Below are 22,028 nucleotides of genomic sequence, written 5' to 3'. Positions count from 1 at the left end.
GACAGGGTCTCGCTTTGTACCTCAGGCTGGCTCTGAACTCACTATGTAACCCAGGCTGGCCTCGAAATTGTGGCAATCCTCCTGCCTCTGCCTCCTGAGTGCTAGAATTACAGGCATGTGCCACCATGCCGGGCAACAACTTTCTTGATAGAATTAACCCAGTCAATTTCTTCAGTCACTTATTTCACAGTGTCTCAGGAGGTGACCTAGCTATCTGGTAAATATAAGCAAATGGGTTATGAGTTAAAATATTATCTTCTCTTTATAGTATTTGCTCTGATTTCTAGGTTCCTGATCATTTTACTTTGGTAGTTCAAAGTTAATTTCTCCCTTGGAATGACATGGTCATAACTTTAAAGAACAAAAAGTTTTACAAAAGATTAATTTTAGTTGATAATCTGCCTCTATGTGTTAAATATCATCTAACTACCATTCTAAGTAGGATAGAAATTTCATCAAATGTATACCAAAAGACATTTCAATAAATCTAGCAAAATTTAGAAAAATAAGATTATTTATATTGCATAAATTCCTTCAGAAATATACATTATCACCTGGGCATGATGATTTATGACTCTAATCCCAGCAGTCAAGAAGGTTGAGACAGGAGGTTCCCAACTTTGAGCCCAGACTAAGCAATTTAGGGACTTAGGGAGACCTTACCTCCAATTGAAAAGTAAAAGAGGGGGGTGGAAATGTAGCTCAGTGTGCAGACTATAGGTTCAATTCTCAGTACTGAAAAAAAAGACACATTGTATAGACTTTAAATTGTATTCTAAACTATAAACTAGCCTATATTTCTAATCATTTTAGAAATACTTAGCTAAAGGCATTAAGAGCATTAGATACATTTTGTAGTATAAAAAAGTAAAGAAAAGTCAGTTAAAATAACAAAATCTGTGAACTTGAAGTCCTTTTGAGCCATTTACTCCAACTTCCTCTTACATAATGTCACTGTGCGGCCCATCTTCTGTCTGATTCCTTCTATTGATGGGAAATAGATCATCACCATGTAAGGTAATATTCTGGGCTGGGGGTGTAGCTCAGTGGAAAAGCACTTACCTGTCATGTGCCAGACCATGTTCAGTCCTCAGTATGGCAAAAAAGAAAAGTAATAACTCCACTTTTCTGTGTAGCTCTCATCTTAAAATACATTTCTTCTATTGTAGAACCACCATTTATTACCAAATAATTTCTATTTGTTGGATTGAGTAGTTCCAGAATGAATTCTGCCATTCGCTTTCATGTTAATTTAAATCTATGCTTCTGAGTCCACTCTAAATCCTTTTTCTACTCAAATATCACCCTCTGGGGTTACAGCTGATCTCTTGTAGTCCAGGCTCTCACCACTCTAATTCATCCTCTGCCTCTTGCTTCTCTTCTCACAAAACTTCCACAGTCCTGTATTTTATGAATAAAGTACAAACTCATTAATATGAGTTAAAACATCTTGTAAGGTTTCTGAAAAGCTTATGAGACGTAAGACATGTGCCTCACAGGACTAAAAATGCTTCGTTCAACTCAATCTACCTTCAACAACCAGGCCTGTCCCTCACCCCTAGGTACCATTCCAATTAAGTTGATCTCATTTGGGCCATTGTTGACATCCAAATACAGTGGTACCTCTGTTCACAAACTTAATTCATTCCACAATTCTGGTCGCAAATCAAATTGGTTGCAAACCAAATCAAATTTCCCCATACAGTTCAGTGTAAAGAAGCTTAATCTTTTCTCAACCATATGTATTTTTAACCACAAAAATATGAAACAAAGTACAGTAGAGTGCAGTGTGAAGGAAGAATAGTAACCTTGCTTGAGGTGATTTCTGGTGTGGAGGACAGGAAGGTGGGTGGGAGGAGGTTATTGTTTGGAGGGAGAGTCCCCTCCAGAAAGACATTGAGGACATCTCCTTCAGGGGTTTCCTCTCTTCTTTGTCTCTAAGCTGCAGGATCAATTTTAACAGAAAAAGAAATCTCTAATGGGATTTATTTTTCCTGTACTCCATAACCCTCTGGAAATAAGAGACCATGTTATTGTTCATCAGATCCAACACTCTGTTCATTACAGTTATGTTGGGGTGGTGCTTCTCAAAGAAATCCTGGCACTCATTTCACTTTCCCAAATAGATTGTATCAGGTCACTGCCAACAACCTACCCATCTTCCTCTTCCCCAGTGGAACGTGGCTCAACAAGCACCTTCTGCTCCTCACTCTGGGATTCAGCAAGTCTTTCCATCATCAGCTCCTCCTTATGGTCCTCAACAAGCTCCTCTATGTCTGCAACATCAATGTCCAGACCTGTACTCTTGCCCATGGACACAGTCTTCTCCACTACCTGTGCATCACACCCTTCAAAGTCACATTCAGTGACACATTCTGGCCAGTTTCCTCCAGGCTGAGCTTAAAGTCCGGTAAGTGACATCTTCCCAGGCTTTATCAATGAGGCTGCTACAGTGAAGGACATTGAAATGTTTCTTCCAGAGCCTTTTAGAATCAAGGACATCTCTTCAATGAATTGAAACACCTGATGAATAATGCCTTTATGTACAGCTTCTTGAAGTTGCAGATCACTTGCTGGTCCATGGGCTACAGAAGAGGTGCCCTGTTGGGGAGGGAGGAACTTGACCCTTATGAGATCATACTCAGGGTCCATATCATCCATCAAGGCTGGAGGATGTGCTGGGGCACTGTCCATCAGAAGAAGGCACCGTTTAGGCCATTGGTTGTCACAAAGATATTTCTTAGTGGTGGGTACAAACACCTAGAATAGCCATTCAGTGAACAATTGCCTTGTGACCCAAGCTTTCACATAGGGCCTCCACATGACAAACAGTCTGGCTTGTTCGCATTCTGTTCCTTGAATGTATGAGAGGTCTGGGAATGGCACACCAGTAATGGCTTAATCTTCAGATTGAATTTTGCATTTGCACACAGCAAAATGGTCAATCTATTCTTTATGGGCTTGTGCCCAGGAGGGGCTTTTTCCTCCCTTGTGATATAGGTTCTGTTCAGCATCTTCTTTCCAAGGAACCCTGTTTCATTGCAGATGAACCTTTGTTGAGCAACATATCATTCTGCCTTCATGAATTCCATGAATTCTGTCTTGTAGGCTTCTGAAGTAGCCTGGACAGAACTGGAAACATCACCATGTCTTCATATCGTGGATGCCACTTGTCTTGTGGAATTTATCAAACCACCCCCTACTTGCTTTAAATTCATCACTTATGGAGGGGTTTTCTTTCAGGAAATCACTGAAATTTCCTGGCTTTTTTTACAAATCGTAGCTTCACAAACGCTATCACCTGCCAGCTGTTTCTCACTCAACCACACTAACAAAAGTTTTTCCATCTCTTCCAGCACTTGTGTCCTTACCTTACTTAACATCATTACTCCTTTTCCACATCAGCTCCCTTGATGGCATCTTTATTCTTCAAAATAGTCTAGATTGTCATTTTCACCATCGTGTACTCTGAGCCCAGATCAATCACATAAAAACCATGCTCATGCTTTTTTACAATTTCCTTCTTCAATTCGATGGTTATGTTATTCAAAACCTTCTTACCATTCTTGCTGTGTACTTTCTTGTTACCATCATTATTGCTCTGCATATTCTTGTCACTTTTATTATTGCTCTATACTTTCTTTTTACCACCATGCTTGCTCTGTACTTTCTTTGGAGCCATGATGGATTAAATAATACTGTATAGCTCTGAATGTACTAAAAAAACACACAAAAAAGCTTCACAGCAAGTGTTCATAGGTCTGTGGACAACCACAATCTTTACTAGAGGAAGCCACAACCACATATCAGAGTGGGGAAGATGGCCATGGTTGTATTCGGCCTGATGCAGAGTTCACAAACAGAAGCAAATTTTGTTGAACACTTTTTTTTTCATGAACATAATTGTACCTGAACAAAAAAGTTCAGGAACCAAGGTAGTACAGTAGTAAAATCATTCTTGGGATCATATTTTGACATCCCTAAGGTCAAGCTAACTAGCTTTTCTTTTTCTTAAAATATTTATAGACCTCAGAGCACATTTTTTTCCTGTTCTTCTTTTACTATCCTGACTACGACTTTCTCATCTTTCTTAGGCCTTTCTTCCTTTTTGTAGCCTTACAGTTAATGCTCCCCAGAGTTCCATGTTAGGTTTTCCCTATTATAACTCTATTCACCCTTTTTTAAATTTTTGATTCCAACATAGCAGACTCTAAGACAATTACTTAAAGGCAAAGTCATTATTTTCAAAATTATTTGTTAATGAATGGATTATCACTGTGGTAAACTGAAGTTGAATCCTTTAGGAATCTTATAAGTCTTCATGCAAACTGTATCTTTTAGTTATTAAGTTGAGAGATGGGGAAGGGAATGTTCCTGTTTGCCCCCTGATTCCCACCTCTCACTTCCTGTGGTTGTCCTCTGAGGGCATTAAAACACTGCTGCTCTGCCTGGTGGCTGATCAAGCTCTTACGACATTGAAGAAAGCTCAGTCAGAGATGCATAGGGATGAAGGAGCTTAAGTGGAAATTTGTCAGGGATGATAACTGTCCACTGAATCTGTAGGTGAACTGAGAGTTGGGATCAGAGAATATGAGATGGATGGTTATAGCATCTGAGATGCTGAATGACTTTACCCACATTCATAGCTTCATATTTCAACTATTTACTACTCACTCCCAAATACTCATCAGAGTCCTATCTCTTTTGGTACAATTACCTGGTGGAATTTGACATCTGAGTATCATACAAGCATCTCAAAATCAACAGCACAAAATTAACTGCATCTTTTACTAAGAATCATTTCTTATCTTTAGATGTCATCTCTGACATCTTCCTTCCTTGCTCACCCTGTGTAAAATCATAAATTTTGTCAAATTGACTTCTAAATTTCTTTTAAAGTGGGTGTCCATACCCCATTGTCAGTATCTTAGTTTAGGCCCTCATAAAAAATGTTTAGCCTAAAGTACCACAAAAACTGTCTAGTTTGTTTTTCTGCTTTTAATCACCTCCAAGTAAACATCTTCTCAATTGCCAGAATTTATTTATTTATTTATTGGTACCAGGGATTGAACGCAGGACCTTGCACTTGCAACGCAAGTGCAGTGCCACTGAGCTAAATTCCAACAGCCAGAATTATTTTTGTCTAGATTATAAATTTGATCCTGTCACTTTAAGGGGAAAATTCTTTAAGAGGTCAAAATTCCTTCTAGGAAAAATCTAAAATGTCTAGAATCACCTATGAGGTTCTTCATAGTACTTCTTCCTCAGCTTTATTTTATGCCAAAATCTCCTGCACTCCTGTAATTTTGCATAAGCAGGGCCCAAATCTGGAGATTCCTTACTGATCTTTTCTACCTCACTAACATCTATCCAGACATTAAAATCCAGTTTATGTTATCTTCTCTGGAAAGCCATTCCTGAATCTACCAAGTAGAATTAAGTGCGACAAACATAAGAAAAAAGCTTACAGATGGCTGAATAAAAATTCCCAAATGACCCTGATTATAAAATCTACACTTCTTCCACATTCCAGTCAAGAAGAAGAGGAAACTAGGAAATAAGAAAACCACTGCCAGCTGAACATTCCTGCTTTAACAAACTCCTGAAGCCCCACCTTGTTACTTTAATTTAAATTTAGTTACCCACAAGTGTGTCACATGCTATAGCTAGCTCTGAAGGACACTGAGATTTTATACATTTTAGCTGAGTATCCCTTCTTAACAAAACGGGAATTCTGTTAGTAAGGAATGGCAAATTAATTGAGTTTTGTGGTTAACTATCACAGTCTTCAAAAATGGGTGGAATTATTTCATTCTTATTACAAATGAAGAAACTGAGATATAGAGAACATAAATTATTTATCTGAGATCACAAGTAGCAACTCAAAATTAAATCTAGATTTTCTGAGGTTGCTATCATTGCCTTTAAAATTTACCATACACTGGGCTGGGGATTTAGCTCAACGGCACCATGCCTGCCTCAAAAGCGCAAGGTTCTGAGTTTGATCCCCGGTATCATCCTAACCTATAAGACAGGGATGATATATCTATCTGTTCCTTGATAGAACCACATTGCTTATCACATGACTTTACAGGAGGAAAATATTTCTAAACATACTTCTGGATGATGATGATGAAAACTCTTTCATATTTTAAAATAACTGATAATTGCCAGGTAAACATTTTCATGTTTCTTTGATTGAATCTATACCATATAGTTCATCTAACTACAGTATAAAACCTAGTGTGTTTAGTGCAGTCACAGAGAGGTGCAATCATCACCAGTAGTTGATTTAAAATATTTGAACTATTTCAAAAGGAAACTCCATACCAATTAGCAGTCATTACTCATTTCTTTCTCATGCAACCACTGGAAAGCAATAATCTACTTACTATCTCTATAGCTTTACCTATTAGAGATATTTCTTTTAAATTCAATCATGCAATATGTTGTCTTTTTGTGACTGGCTTTTTCAATTTAACACAATACTTCCAATCATTGATATATGGTGTATATCAGTACTTCATTTCTTGTTATTGTCAAATGGTATTTACTTGGATGTCCACAACACATTTTTTAAGCACTCAAGTATTGATGGACATTTATTTCCATATTTTGCTTATTATGAAAAATGATTCTATGAGCATTTGCATACAAATTTCTGAAGGACTATATAATTTTGTTTCTCTGGAGTATATATATCTAGAAATGGAAATTCTGGATCATATGGCAACTGGTTAACACTTCAAGAAATTGCTAAGCCACTTTATGAAGGGTGTGCACCATTTTAAAATCCCACCAGCAATGTATGAGAGTTTCAATTTCTCCATGTCTTTCTCAATGCTTGTTATTATCTTTTTCTATTTTAACCATTCTCATGAAAGTGGAACGACTTTTCACTGTAGTGTTTGTTTGTTTGTCTCTTTGTTTGTTTGTTTGCAGTGCTGGAGATCAAACCCATGTGTGAACATGCTAGGTGACACTCTACCACTGAGTAAACCCCAGGCTCTTCACTGTGGTTTTTCATTTTTTGTTTTTTGGTACCCAGGATCGAACTCAGGACCTTATGCTTTCTGGGCAGGCATGGTGCCACTGAGCTAAATCCCCAGCTCCCTTAACTGTGGTTTTGATTTGCATTTCTCTAATGAATAATGGTGCTGGTCATGTTTCCATTATTCAAAGGGCATTTGAACATCTTCTTTGAAGAACTGTTAATTCAAACTTTTACACGTTTTTGTTTTGTTTTGCTTTGGTTTTGGTACTGGGTATCAAACTCGGGACCTTGTGCTTGCATAGCAGGCGCTGGAACCACTGAGCTAAATCCCTGGCCCCTGTACATGTTTTTAAATTAGGTTACTATTTAGTGTGGTAATAATTCTTTATGTATCTTGGATATGATCTTTTATATGTGATTAACAAATATTTTCTTCTGATTTAGGGGTCAGAATATTCTTTTAACCTAAAATTTTAATAGGATTATATTTTGACTAGAGCTATAGGCAGTTGTGTGTGTGTGTGTGTGTGAGTGTGAACATATCATGTGCTTGAAGATTATATTGACATATCCACTGATTGCTGGCACTCAAGAATAGAACAACTATAAATCTAACTCCTGGAACTGAGCTATGTGATTATTTTTATACCATTCAAATAATGAGTTGGTGAAAAGAAATTCTGAATGCCCCTCAGTTTCTGCCTCTACTCTGCCTTCTCCACTCTCTGTCCCTTAGTTTATAGATATTTAGTCGGGAGTTGAAATAGAGAAAAAAATGAATATTTTTAAAATTGCTACTCTAATGACAAAGGCCTGTTCACAAAACCGAAGAGTGAACAAGTAAATTTGACAAGTCAGCCTTTTGAAAATTGGCTTGTAAAGGGGATCTTCCTCAAAATATTGTAGAAGAGTACAATTTTATTATGTACAATATTCTCATGATTTTACAACAAAAAAAGAAGAATTGGGAAAAAGTTAACATTTTACAAAAAAATCTAGGTCAGTATGACCTATTTGTTCTGGGTTAACAGAAAATGTTTGTAAGATGATGGCTTTTGAAACTCTCTTAGGTCTTTTCATTATAGACAATATGATATACATAAGCCTATATTCATTGTTAATTTCACAATGTAGAATTCATTCATATATTTAATAGTTATCCACAAGCACATTATGTAGCAATGGAGACACTGTCCTTGACCTATCTCTCAAGAGACTTAATTCAGTTAGTAAGTCCCATCTCTGGAGATGTGCCTGGCACTGTCCACCTTTATTAATGTTTGCTCATATCTTATGGACTGAATCACATGATATGTATACAAACCAGAATATGACAAAAGCTCTGCTTCTGATAATTTTAAATCCATTTAATATGAATCTGAACAATAAACAGCTGTTTCAGCAAATGTGGTAAATGTCTTGTTAGGGGTAAGTAGATCATATAACCCAGTTAACATAAACAGAATTAGTGAAGAGAAAGTGACATCTGTGTAAGACTTGGAGGACAGAGGTTGAAAATGGACTAAAAGTACACTGGACCAAGAAGAAAGTGGCTGCAAAAGTCTAGAGAGGAATATATCAGCATGAGTTCTGACATCCTTTCTAATTATAATTTTAAGTAATTCAGACTAGGCAATTCTAAATAACTTTCTTCATCCATAATGCATTTTAGAAATAATCCCTAATTAGTATCTTTTAAAAATTTGGATAGGCAAGATTACTACATGCCTGTCTGGCATGGTAGTGCACACCTGTAATCTCCGTACTCAGGAGGCTGAAACAAGAACATTGCAGCAAGTTGTAGGCCAGCTTGGGTTACATAGTGAATTCAAGGTCAGCCTAAACTACATAGTGAGACTTTGTCTCAAAAAAATAAAAATGCACTATATGCCTTCTAGCATAGCCTTTGAAATTAACTAGTACTTGGCAAAATTGGCTGGACAGACCAGAATAATCAGAGAATAAAAATACTATACTTATTATTTATTTAATTCACCATTATAAACTTTATAAACAATTATCAAAACTTAAAATTTCATAAAATTATTTATTGTACACAGCTTTCTCTAAGTCTTTAACTTCATCACTCATTCATTCATTCATTCATTTATTCATTCATCCATCTTTTCAACAAATAGATACTTCTTTAAAGCCAAGTTATAAATACTGGAGATTTAACCTGACTAAATAAAATGAAAGCAGTTCAGAATTCAAAGTGGCTAGAGTGCTGTAGGAAGAGAGGAAATAAATATAAAGTTAGAAAGGAAAGGATAAACAAAGTTCATATAGCACCATGTATACTTTTGTAAGGGTTTTGGCTTTTAGAACGAGCAAACAAAAAATTGCTTTTGAGCAAAAAAAAAGTGAGATCTCTTGGCTTAGATAGAATTTCTTTTGCTACTAATTGAAAAAAAAAGAAAGCTAGACAGACAAGGGCAGAATGAGAGGCTTTCTTCATAAACCAGGTGAGACGATGAATCTGGACCTGTATTGTGACAATAACAGTAAACTGGTGTAGAGGCACTAGCCTACAATCCCAGCATTTATGAAGCTGAGGAATGAGGTTCATAAATTGGAGTCCAACTTGGACAATTTAACAAGATCCTATCTCAAAATGAAAAGGAGGCTGAGGATATATCTCAATTCAAAGACCCTGGGTTCAATCCCTAGTATTGAATACGGATGATGATAGTAATAGTTATAGTCATAAGAATTCCATGGATTTTGTATATACATATAGTATTTTGAATACAGCACCAGAAAAAGCTGTTGATAAATCTGAGGCCATATACTAAAGACAGATAAGAGCCAAAGACAATGCAAGCTTATTGTTCTGAAGCCAATTAAAGTAAGTGGTGTAAGAAAAGGACCCTCATCATTTTGTTAAATGTTAATAAAAGTTTAAATAAGATGTGGACTGAGAATTGACCATTAGGTTTAGCAACATGGATCTCATGGGTGAACTGGATAAAGGCAGTTTCAGTTGAGTTCTGGTGCTGAAAATCTATTTGGAAAGAATTAAAGAAAGAAAAAGAGGAGTGAAATTGAAAGCAGCATGTAGAAACATCCTTTGCTAAGGAATTTTGTTATAAAAGAAATGAGAGATGAGGGAAGGCAATGAGCCAGAAGGGGAAGTGAAGTCAAAAACAAGATTTTTATAAATAGAAGCAAAGCAACATGTTTTTGTATCAAGTGAACCATCCGGTAGCAAAGGAAATATGTGGAGTACAAGAAAGAAAGGAACGAATTGCTGGAGCTGCATCTTTAAGTGTGAGAGGAATACAATCTCATACACAAGTTAAGGCCTACCCTTTTCCAGGAGTATGCTGATAAAATTCAAAGAAATTGTGCGTGTGTGTGTGTGTGTGTGTGTGTGTGTGTGTCTGTGTGTGTGTGAATACATGTCAAGGTAGGAGCTCCTGGTCCCTTCTATTTGCTTCGTTTTCTTAGTGAAGCAGAAATCATAATCAAAAGGCTTAGAATAAGGAGGGAGAAAAAAGCATTGGGAAATTGAAGAAAGAAGGTGAAAAATGATCATCAAATTTACAAATGAACTGGGGAATTACAGTATGATTGCTAGTCAACGTGAGATCAGTGATCCTACACTTAAGGTGAGGTCAATGTTGTTTTGTTTTTTTTTCTCCAACTTCCTTCTATTGCAAGTGCACAAATGAAAAATTAGTTGGGGTTTTATTTAACAAAAGTTATGTATTTAGCTAAGCATAATGAAGCAAGCATAGAGCAAAGAAATTGGTGATCTTTACAGAGAAGTGGCTGTCACTGAGAGAGGATCTTGAGAAAGTCACACCAGTTTAAAACCAGACATATTTTATGCACTTTTTAGTTTCATGAATGGCTAATTGTATGGTATTTCCTGATGGCACAGGAAAAAACAAAAGTTCTACATGAAGCTTTGCATTTTGGGGTTCTAGAAAGTCTGCTTTTACTCTCTGCTAATCTTTAAAATATGACATTTGTAAACCATAGGCCTCCATTATCAATAGAAGTAATGTGGACTACTCCAGAGAGGCAGAAAGTTTTTTTTAAAACCTTAAAATCAAACAACCAGTAATGTTAAATTATCCCTGAGTGCACATTATTTAGTTCCTCATTAACTTAATTGTTTTCCAGTAAAAGTGAAATGTGCAATATGCAAATTAAATAATATTATGTGTCAGAGTTTGAAAGAAATATTCATTTAACATTAGAAGAGATTTTTTTTCCCAGGAAATCTTGTTCATTTATTTTGTGAGAATTTTTGTTTGTCGCTATTTGTTCAAAACATAATACAATTGTGAGACCCAGTGCCTGCTGGCAAAGTTGGAATAGCTGTCAGCAGGAAATGGCAAACTAATAATAAGTGCTGGTAAAATATTTATATTATAGTTTACTGGGAAGCTGAATGCAGTTTTGTATTTCATTAGTGCTTGAGGCAGTACATAGTAACATATTTGTGCTCCAAAATAAGTGGATAGAATTCTAACTACTATAGTAACTTATCTTTCAGCTATCTGCCAGGGGAGAAAGGAATTAATAATAATAAAGCCTTTTAGTAGTTGAAATTTAAGAAATTTTAAACAAGGTCCATAGGGCAGTAATTAGCAGCATCTCACGTTCAGTGTTATTGGACACTCGGCTGCTGGATCAACCCCTTCTGTATGTGGCCTAGTAATTTAGCTCTGGCTCATAATTTTCAATAACAGAGCTACTCAAAAGGGAGGGGTGGTCTTAAACCACCAGAGGACTCAGAAGTATGGTGATGTTCAAGTACAACACTGTGTTTATGTACTCCCCCAAAGTGTATCAAAGCTCAGATCCAGAGAAATAAAAGAAAAGTCAAACAAAACAAGCATTAGACTGCGTAAAATAAGGTATGGACAAGGCAAACAGGTGAGGCATTGTTTAGGTGGCTAAGGTAGATCAATATCTATTCTTGCAAGCCAGGATTCCTGCCTGCTTTCCTCTGGTGCCCTGCAGATCATCTTACGGCTTGCAGACAGACTGTCGCCTAACCCCAACTGACAGACAACCTATTTCACCCCTGTAAAAATCATACCCATCTTCTTCCTTTGTGATTCACTGAGGGGAGAAAAAAAATATAACTGCCAAAATAAAACAATACTAGATTGGTTTCTACCACACATTCACATCCCTTTTCATTAACTTAATTTAAAAAGGTTTGTTCCTAATTTCTCCTTCATATACAATTTCAGGCTACTCAATAAGATGCAAGTCATTTATGAACTTAACAAAGTGTGTGTATGTTTGCAGCGTTTTTGGAAAGCTGACTAAATTTATCCAAACAGTAAATAAATGTAAAGTGTCTGGCACATAATAATCACTCAATAAATATCATATAATATCAATGTTCCTATCACAATAATGTTTAAAACTTAACAGAAGTAGATTAAAAGAACAATTAAAGAATGAAGGAGTTTATATTCCACTTGTAATCCATAGAGCAAAGAGGAAATGTTTCAGCAGTGTTGATGTTTAACCAACTTTTGATTGCTGAATGCTGACTAAACAATAGAAAGTTTTATTGTTTATATTGTAACACAGAGTAACATTAGTTTGTTTTGTTCTGATAAACGACAAGTCCGCCCATAACTTGTAATAATCTTTTACTTTTCCTACGCAACACAATGTTTTTGTTTTTTTTTAAATTCTTTTATTGGTACATTTTAGGTATAAAATGCAGTTAGATTCATCATTGGGATCTTGTACCATTACATGAGTATCTTGTTTCTTTTTTTTCCCCCTTCCCTTGCCCTCCCTTGACACCCTCCACCCTTCCCTATTTGCACAGACTTTGTTTCCATTTTTTCCCTTTTCTCATATTTTTTCTTTTCCCTTTTTTCCTTTCCCCTACCCCTCCCACTTCCCCTGCACCTTTAGACCTTTTCTTCCTGTTACACAATATCAATTATACATTTTTTAAATTACAATATCAACATTTAGGTGACATTACCACAAATTTTACAGAACTTAGATATACAAAGCATATTTCAAAAATCTGTTTTGAAATAAATGTGACAGCTTCTAAGAAGTACCTTGGAAGACAAATTAATGAAACTAACTCTGGAGGAAATATAAAATTTGAATAGCACCTATTAAAGAAAGTATATTCCTAGCTTGAAAACCTGCCTATATGACAACAGCAGGCTCATATACATTTTAACTGATAAATTATATCAAATAATTAAAGCAGAAAAAAGAAGGAACACTTCTCCCCTCATTTTAGGAACTCAACATTGTGCTAATCCTAAAACTGGATAAAGATAATAGAAGAAAAAAGTATGAACATAGATAGAAATTTGTTTAACAAAACAAACTATTAGAAGTCAGATCTGGCAGGATGTAGAAAGTGGTTTTATTATAGGGATGGCAGTGTTGGGTCAGCATTGGAAGATCCACCCTCAAAAGTCATCATTTTAACAGAGGAAAGGGAAAAGCCATATGATCCTGTCACTAGTTGGAGAAAAAGTATTGGACTAAATTCTATAGCTGTTCATGGTAAAAGCTATCAGGAGACTAGAAGTAGAACAGAACCTTCTCAACAGATTAAAGACATGTACTCCATACTTCCAGTGAGAACGCCTTATATGAAAGGAGAAGATACAATGCTTTCTCCTTAAGGTGGGGAACAAGGGCAGATATGCTTACTCTTTATCTGTTCATTAAACTTTGAAACCTAGGCCCCACCAAAATAGTCTGGCAATAAAATGACACAATTAGGATAAGATTGGCAAGGTAGAAATAAAATCTTTATATGTAGATGAAATGATCATCTACAGAGAAAATACTAAGAAATCTCTGTGAGCCCCTAGAACTTGTACTTGAATTTAGCAGGATTAGAAAACACAAGGTATATATAAAAGTTCAGGTTTGTGTATACTTGCTATAAATGAAGAATTGGATATTGAAATTTAAAAGTAGGAGTACAAAGGACCTAGGAAACTTAAAATAAAAAAAACAATGTTGGAAGACATTTAGTACCTATTTTTAAGACTTCTTCTAAATCAAGACAGTGTTGTTGTAAGGAAAGACATATAGATCATTTGAATAAAACAGAGAATCTAGAAATAGAACCACACATATATGGTCCACTGAGTTTTGAAAGATTATTTAACATTAGCATTTTATAGAATATAAACTCAATTCAAGAGCCAAGGAAGACATAGTGTTTTCACCAAACGGCACTAGAACACCTGATATCTGTATATAAAAAATTAACCTCAACCCTTTATTTCCATACATGAAAATAACTTGAAGAGATCTATGAACCTAAATAAGAAAGCCTAAAAGTATAAAACTTTAAGAAAAAATTATAAGGGAAAATATTTATGAATTCAGGTTAGGCAAGAACTACCTAGGATACAAAAAACCTGATGTATAAAAGAAAAAAATTGATAAATGGGATTCCATCAAAATTTAGAACTTTAAATGACATCGTTAAAATGAAAAGTAGTCTTTAAACAGACCATATTTACAGTCCATATAACCTATGACCAGAATATATATAGAATTCTTAGAGCTCATTAATAGACAACCTAATTAAAAAGTAGACATAAGATGATAAATAGCCAGTACAGCACAAGGAAAGGTGTGCAACTCTAGAATCAGAAAAATACTAATCAGTACAAAAACAAGATTGAATTATGCACTCATTAGGGAGATGAAGTTCAAAGTTTTAAAAGCCTTGTCATGACTCTTTCTTTTCGTTGGATTCTCCCCCTTTGCGTTTAATTTGTCACACCCAATGGATTCATTCTGCTGGATTTCCTGGGGTTGTGATCCTCATTTTCTTTTCCTAGGGTATTGTCTAAAATTTTTTGGAGTGCTGGTTTGGTATTCATGAAGTTCCTGAGGTGCTCTTTATCATGAAAGTATCTTATTTCTTCATCAATTTTGAAAGATAGTTTTGCAGGGTACATCAATCTAGGATGGAGGCTGTTTTCCTTTAGGGCTTGAAATACAGCACTCCAAGCTCTTCTTGCCTTGAGGGTTTGCATTGAGAAGTCTGCTGTGATTCTGATGGGCTTTCCTTTGTATGTGATTTGTTTCTTTTCTCTCACTGCTTGTAGAATTTTGTTCTTCTGTTGGATTTCTGGAATCCTAACTATTATATGCCTACGTGTAGGGTTTTTTTTTTTTGATCAAGGCTATTTAGAGTCCTATATGCCTCACTTATCTGTATGTCAAGTTCTTTTCCCTTCCTTGGGAAGTTTTCCGCCATCACTTCTGTGAATAGTTTTTTGATGTCATCTGCACCCTCTCCTCTTTCTTCTTTGACTCCGATCAGTCTTATGTTACTCTTCTTTGCATCGTCTAGCAGCTGCTGGATTGATTTCTTGTGTTCCCTTACAATTTTAAAGCAATTTTTCTTTTCCTGGTCACTAATTGCAATCTTTTCTTCTATATCTGAAATTCAATCCTCACATTGGTTCATTCTGCTGCGCAGACTTTCAGTGGAGTTTTTATTCTCCTGGAAATCTGTTTGCATCTGTTTTATGGATTCCATTTGTTTCCTATGTTGGGAGTGCATCATGTTCTTCAGATCCTCTATTTTTTTATCTATGTCCTCTCTAGATTTATTAATCATGTCTTGCACCATGAGCAAAATCTTTGCTGTTATCTGAGTAATTATTTCTGATTTCATTTTTCCCAGATCCTCTTTTGTTGCCAGTTCAGAGAGTCCAGGTGGTTGAGTATCAGATTGTTATCTCATTTCCCTTTGGGGTTGCTGTAGGTGATCCAAAAGTCTGTTTTTGAGGCTTGTTTATGTGTCTTCTCATTTCTATGGTGGGGGTGGTTCTTCTGGCACCCTTCTGGGTTCTGGGACCGGCTCACCATCTCTGCCCTAAGATCTTGGGATGGTGGCAGGGGAACTTCCTTCTGGGTTTTGGGACTGGCTCAGCTTCTCTGCCCTAGGGACTTGGGATGGTGGCGGGTGAGCTTCCTTCTGGGTTCTGGGACTGGATCACCTTCTCTGCCCTAGGAGCTTGGAATGGTGGCAGGGGAGCTTCCTTCTGGGTTCTGGGACTTGCTCAGCTTCTCTGCCCTAGGAGCTTGGGATGGTGGCAGGGGAGCTTCCTTCTGGGTTCTGGGACTGGATCACCTTCTCTGCCCTAGGAGCTTGGGATAGCAGTGGGGGAGCTTTCTTCTGGGTTCTGGGACCAGCTCACCTTCTCTGCCCTAAGATCTTGGGATGGTGGCAGGGGAACTTCCTTCTGGGTTTTGGGACTGGCTCAGCTTCTCTGCCCTAGGAACTTGGGATGGTGGCGGGGGAGCTTCCTTCTGGGTTCTGGGACTGGATCACCTTCTCTGCCCTAGGAGCTTGGAATGGTGGCAGGGGAGCTTCCTTCTGGGTTCTGGGACTTGCTCAGCTTCTCTGCCCTAGGAGCTTGGGATGGTGGCGAGGGAGCTTCCTTCCGGGTGGTGGGAACGGCTCACTTTATCTCAATCTTTGGTAGATCCTCGTTCCCGACCTTAGAAAGTATAAACACACAGCCAAGAGCACCAAAACAATCATGTCCCCTAGTTCTCACCACACTAGACTGCAGAGCCTCAAGTCACCCAGCTCAGGACGACAGAGCTCCCACGCAGCACTTTGGCTCTCGCAACACAATGTTTTAATCCAAAGGGAAAATGAAAACCAAAAATCTTTTCTCAAAAGACAGCATTATATTTTTGTTACATAAAAAATAGCCAAAGTATAAACCCTGTTTCTTAGTTCCACCAAACTTACATGATAATCCAGAATTCCTTGACAATTGATCATTAAATAATTTTTAGATTTGTATACATAATTTTTATTGTTTTTCGCACTTCAAAAATTTAAATAAAAAGTTGAATTATTTTTCACTGGTATAAAAATAATGAGAATCCCTACAACTCAAAAATTGTATAAAGGAAAATATCAAACAATGGTTACTTAAGGAAATAAAAATTATAAAAGATATATATGGTTTTCCCAATTTTGCATTGGCAAATTAGACCCATTTAATATGTTCTTTTCCTAAGTATGGCATTTACTGAGACATAATTTTTCATATAACAACTTTTACATGTCAAGTTATTCGGATTTTCATATCAAAACTCATCCTATATATTCTTTCTCCCTGGAGTTGACTGGTAAAAAATGGCAACTTTAAAGCAATATTTCAAATATTAGAAGTCAAAACTGAAATCTTTATTTTAGTGGCTGCAGAAATTTTTGGCATAATCTTGAAAGAGAAAATGAATTTATTTTGTAGACTGGTGCATACCATATTACTGAATACTAAGAATGTCTTTTCATTACTGCTGTAGTTTTCTGCTTTATAGTGGAAGAGATTTGCTGGTCAAATTGAAACGTTTGATATAAATATTCCTATCCTTAGAACTAATATTTCTGAAATACTACTGTAATGTACTAATATAATATAATAATATTATAAACAAATGACATTTTTAATTAAACAACTACTTTACTCCTAACTGAACAACAGTGTAATTGTATTAAGAGCAAGCTGTGTGACTAGAATTTAAAGAAAATATTCTAAGTTTGCCAAGAAAGTATGTTTACACTAATTTAAAATTAATGTGATTAGAGTGTAAATGAAATATTTTAAATTGTCTTGAGGATATCAAAAATAGTTTTAAGTATTAAAAGTATTAAGATTTAGGTGAGGCATGGTGTTGCGTGCCTGTAATCCCAGCATTTGGGAGGCTGTGGCAGGAAGATCACTGAGTTTGAGGCCAGCCTAGGCTATGTCATGAGGTCAAAGCCAATTTGAATTACATAGTGAGAAAACTCAAAAACAAAAACAAAAAAAAAGAAGATAAAAAAAATGATATGATTTAGAAAGTAATAATTTACATTAAATGTCTACTTCAACCTCCTAATCTACATGCAAAGCTAAATTTAATTTAACAGTTTACTATGATGCTAAAATCTTATTTTAAGCAGAAATAATTGTGATGATTCATTTCACTTTTATGATCATGACTAATTTTTCAGTTACAGGTTACCAATTCTACATTGTTAACTCAATTCAAATAAGAATAAAATATGGTGAGGTAACTCAGCTGAATAAGCATACTATCATGTGTATGATTATTCATGTGTATATTTATATGTATATATAAAATACATATATTTAAATATAATATACATAACTGAAAGCTAAGAATTAGTTTTATCTTTAAACTTCAAAATATGAAATAATAAATGTGCTGTAATCCTTTGAAGGCATGATGCTGAAGGTCAATCCATTCTTACTAATTTCTGGGAAGAAAAAAAATAAAAAATTACAGTCTGACCTAATCAAAGCATAAGTTGTTTGTTAAAACATTCATTGTTAACATCTTAATTATCTCTATTTGTGTTTGTTTCATTAGATAAACAGGCAAAATATTTCTGATCCAGATGTGGCAATCTTAGTGCTGTCATTTACCTTTCAAGGATCATAGAAGATTTTGCTTTTAACACATTCCCTGGAGTACCTACATGTTTTCATTATAAACCAATAGTTGAGAAAACATGTCAGATGCTAAATTCAAAATCCATCATGCAGGAAACATGGGGAAATGTAACAACTGTTTTGGAAGAAAATGTCTTGAAGTCAACTTACATAAAACCTTAAATGATTTGCCAATGAATTTTAATTAGCATTTATGTTGTTCTCAACATCAAATGCTAAATAATTTCTGCTTAACTGATCTAGGCCTAAAATTATTTTTGCCAAATATGAAAAAACCTTAAACCAAAATATTTATTTTCTATAATATAAAAACAGTGATATCAAACAAAAGGAATAAAATAGCTTATCTAGAGCACTTAAACCCAATGTATGAAATCTCATATACAACTTGTGCACTCAAGATAATACTTCCTTAAATGAATACTCAGTAGTTCATATCCAAGTAGACTGAAAGCTTTAAAATTTTTCAACAAGTTCACATTCACTATAGTAAATGAAAATTTGAGGGTCATTTTATTAAGACTAAAATAACTCAGATTGTTTTCGTCAGTAAATCTTCATCAATCATTATTCCTAAATATTAAGAGAATTAGTAGTGTGACATAAAATGACCAATAAAGAGCTGTATGTAATGCCAGATAATGTCAAAAGGTTTTATAATAAATAATGCTAGAAATATTTCATCATTGTTTTTATATGACTAGTAACATATTTCTACTTGATAAAATAGTAAAAATGCTAATTTCTACTTTTTTAAAAGGTATATTTAGTAACATTCTTCCACAGATTTATTCAAGTAACTAATATACATTTACAGTAATAGAAATTATGTAAGTGGGTATTTTTGACATTTATTTATTTAATAAAAGCAGCAGGTAGGCTAACATAAAAACTAAAATTATGATGTTATTTTGAACACTAATGATTTTTAATTTGCAGCAAGTTAATTTTATAATACATTATAAAGTACACCAAAAAGTGGTTAGAAGACAATAATACATATAAGAAGTATTAATTAATGCTTTAACTACTAAAAACAAGTACACACATGAATATATAATCATCTAAAGAATGTCTTTACTTAATGACTAAAATTATCATTTTAGAATGGATTTTAGTAAGCCAGGCATGTTAACAAATGCCTGTAATGTCAGCAGTCTGGGACACAAGTTCAAACCCAGGCTGGTCAACCTAGCAACTTAGTGAGATTGTCTCAAAATAAAATATGTAAAAAGAGCTAGTGACATTACTCACTGTGACAGCCCTTGGTTTAATCTCCAGTGCCACCAAAAAAAAAAATACTTTAATACATATCACAAATATCTCTTTTGGTTAATTGTGGATAAAGGATAGTTTGATCTCTAGTAAAAATATCAAGATATAAGACCATTTTAAATATGAGAAAATAATTGAAAAATTTATTCCTTATAAAATAGTATTAATATAATTTAAACTATTTTAGTAAAAAAGAAATCATTAATGTACAGTTTCCATCAGATTATTGGAATTGCCAAAATGTATTTTGTGGAATACTCTCTTATCATCTGCAATTTGTTAGGTAAAATGTAAAATAAGCAGGAAATTTAAATCAGTTTCCTTTACCATCATTAGTAACCACCATGATGAAAACATCAGAGGTCTTTTATTCAGGAAAACCTGGATCTCCATGTGCAGAATATTATTTTAATATAGCAACTTTCTTCGGTGAAGTGGAACTTCTAAAAATGATGTACATTGATTGGCATATCATAGCAAAGCTAACGCTGCACATGAAGTTTACTGTTACAGCAATTCTTTGTAGAAACAAAATTCTTCAATCCAAGGTTGTCATCCACTTCTTTCTGAGTATTGTAGTCACTTAGAAATAGCAGATAACAATGAAAAAAATCTCTTAAAAGCATTGACTTTTATACTTCCAAGAAACAATTTGCTATTTACTTATTTTACAGTTAATCTCAATGCTAAATCAGCAAGTATGCTCTCAATAACAACTATAATAAAAGAATGTAGGGATAATGACACATGATGATAAAAGCAAGGGAAATGCTCATTTGAGGATATAATCTCTTTTACATATATGAGCTTTAAGTAGAAATAAAGTGGGATAAATGCTCTACAAAAGTTACCAAGAGAATTTCAGAGGAACAAAAACTTATCGGCTGACACTAGAAAGCCTCCCTTGATGCCACTGTTGACAATGACTTTCTAACATAAAATATATTGCTCTATAAAATTATCTGAAACTTAATTTTGTAGCCAAGTGTTTCTTACAATCTTTAACCAATTGATGAAAATTTAGAGAAGAATCACAAGACTTAATTTTATCAGTGGCTATTTTGGGTTGGTTGCCAAGACATACTGCTAAATGTTCAACAAATCCATTCCACTTGCTCCTAAATACACAGCTAAATAACATTCCAAACTTTCCCTGCAATTATATGGGCAATGTGTTCGACTCCAGGCTGATGGAAGTAAGGGATAATACTTCAAGATCCTTAATAAACTTTTTTCCTTCCCTACCCAATCCAGAATATGGACTGGGATAGTCCAGGGCCCTAAAGATGGCACTGTCACTCCTAGGTACCTGAATGTCTGAACTGTAATGAATGGAGCAGAGACTCATTCCCATGTCACATCCAATGTACGACAGCATTGAGCCACTAAGATTAATGAGAGGCTAGATCACTCATCCATTAATTTATTCCTCTAATATTATGAATAATAAATATTTATATGGGACAGAAAGAATATCTGTGACTTCAGATAAAAGCAAAGGTGATAACTGTATGGAAAGTAAATATTCGAGTAAGAATAAGCTCTAGAAATTGTATGAGCTCAAATGTTCAACTGGTATCTATGAAAGTCATGCTTCAACTTCCCATCCTGAATTTTTATTATCTTTATAATATTATCTTTATTATCATTATAATATCCTTATATTTATATTTATTATTTCATCTTTATAATTTTACCACTCAGTGATAAATACTTAAAGCATTATTTTCTACTAATTTCTTTAAAAATGTATTTTATTTTTAATTGGCACAAAGTTGTACACAGATATATGGTGTAAAATGTGACATTTCAATATGCATACAATGTGTAATAGGGTAACTGACATATCTATAACCTTAAAATTTATCATTTCTTTGTTTTACAAATATTAAAAACCCTCTCTGGGAGCTATTTTGAAACGTGCAATTAACTGTTTTCAATCACAAGTTTCCTACTATGCTATAGAACATTAGAAGTTGTTCCTCCTATCCAACTGCTCTCCCATATCTGCTAACCGTAACCTCTCTATCCCCCCTCCACCTACCCTCCTGAGGCTCTGGTAAGTAAAATTCTACTCTCTATTTCTATGACATTGACTTTTTAGCTTCAATTTGTAAGTGAATACATGTAGAATTGGCTTTCTGTGCTTGACTTATATCACTTAGCATAGCAACCATGTTGCTACAAATGTAAGAATTTTATTATTTTTTTGTGGCTGAATAAATACTATTCCATTCTGCATATGTATGTATATGACATTTTATTTATTCATTCATCCATTGGTGGACAGT

This window comes from Heterocephalus glaber, unplaced genomic scaffold (genome assembly GCF_053883595.1).
Source record: "Heterocephalus glaber isolate CG9 unplaced genomic scaffold, H.glaber_assembly_v1.0 deba00001662, whole genome shotgun sequence".
Lineage (NCBI taxonomy): Eukaryota > Metazoa > Chordata > Mammalia > Rodentia > Bathyergidae > Heterocephalus > Heterocephalus glaber.
Note: the sequence above shows the minus strand (reverse complement) of the source record.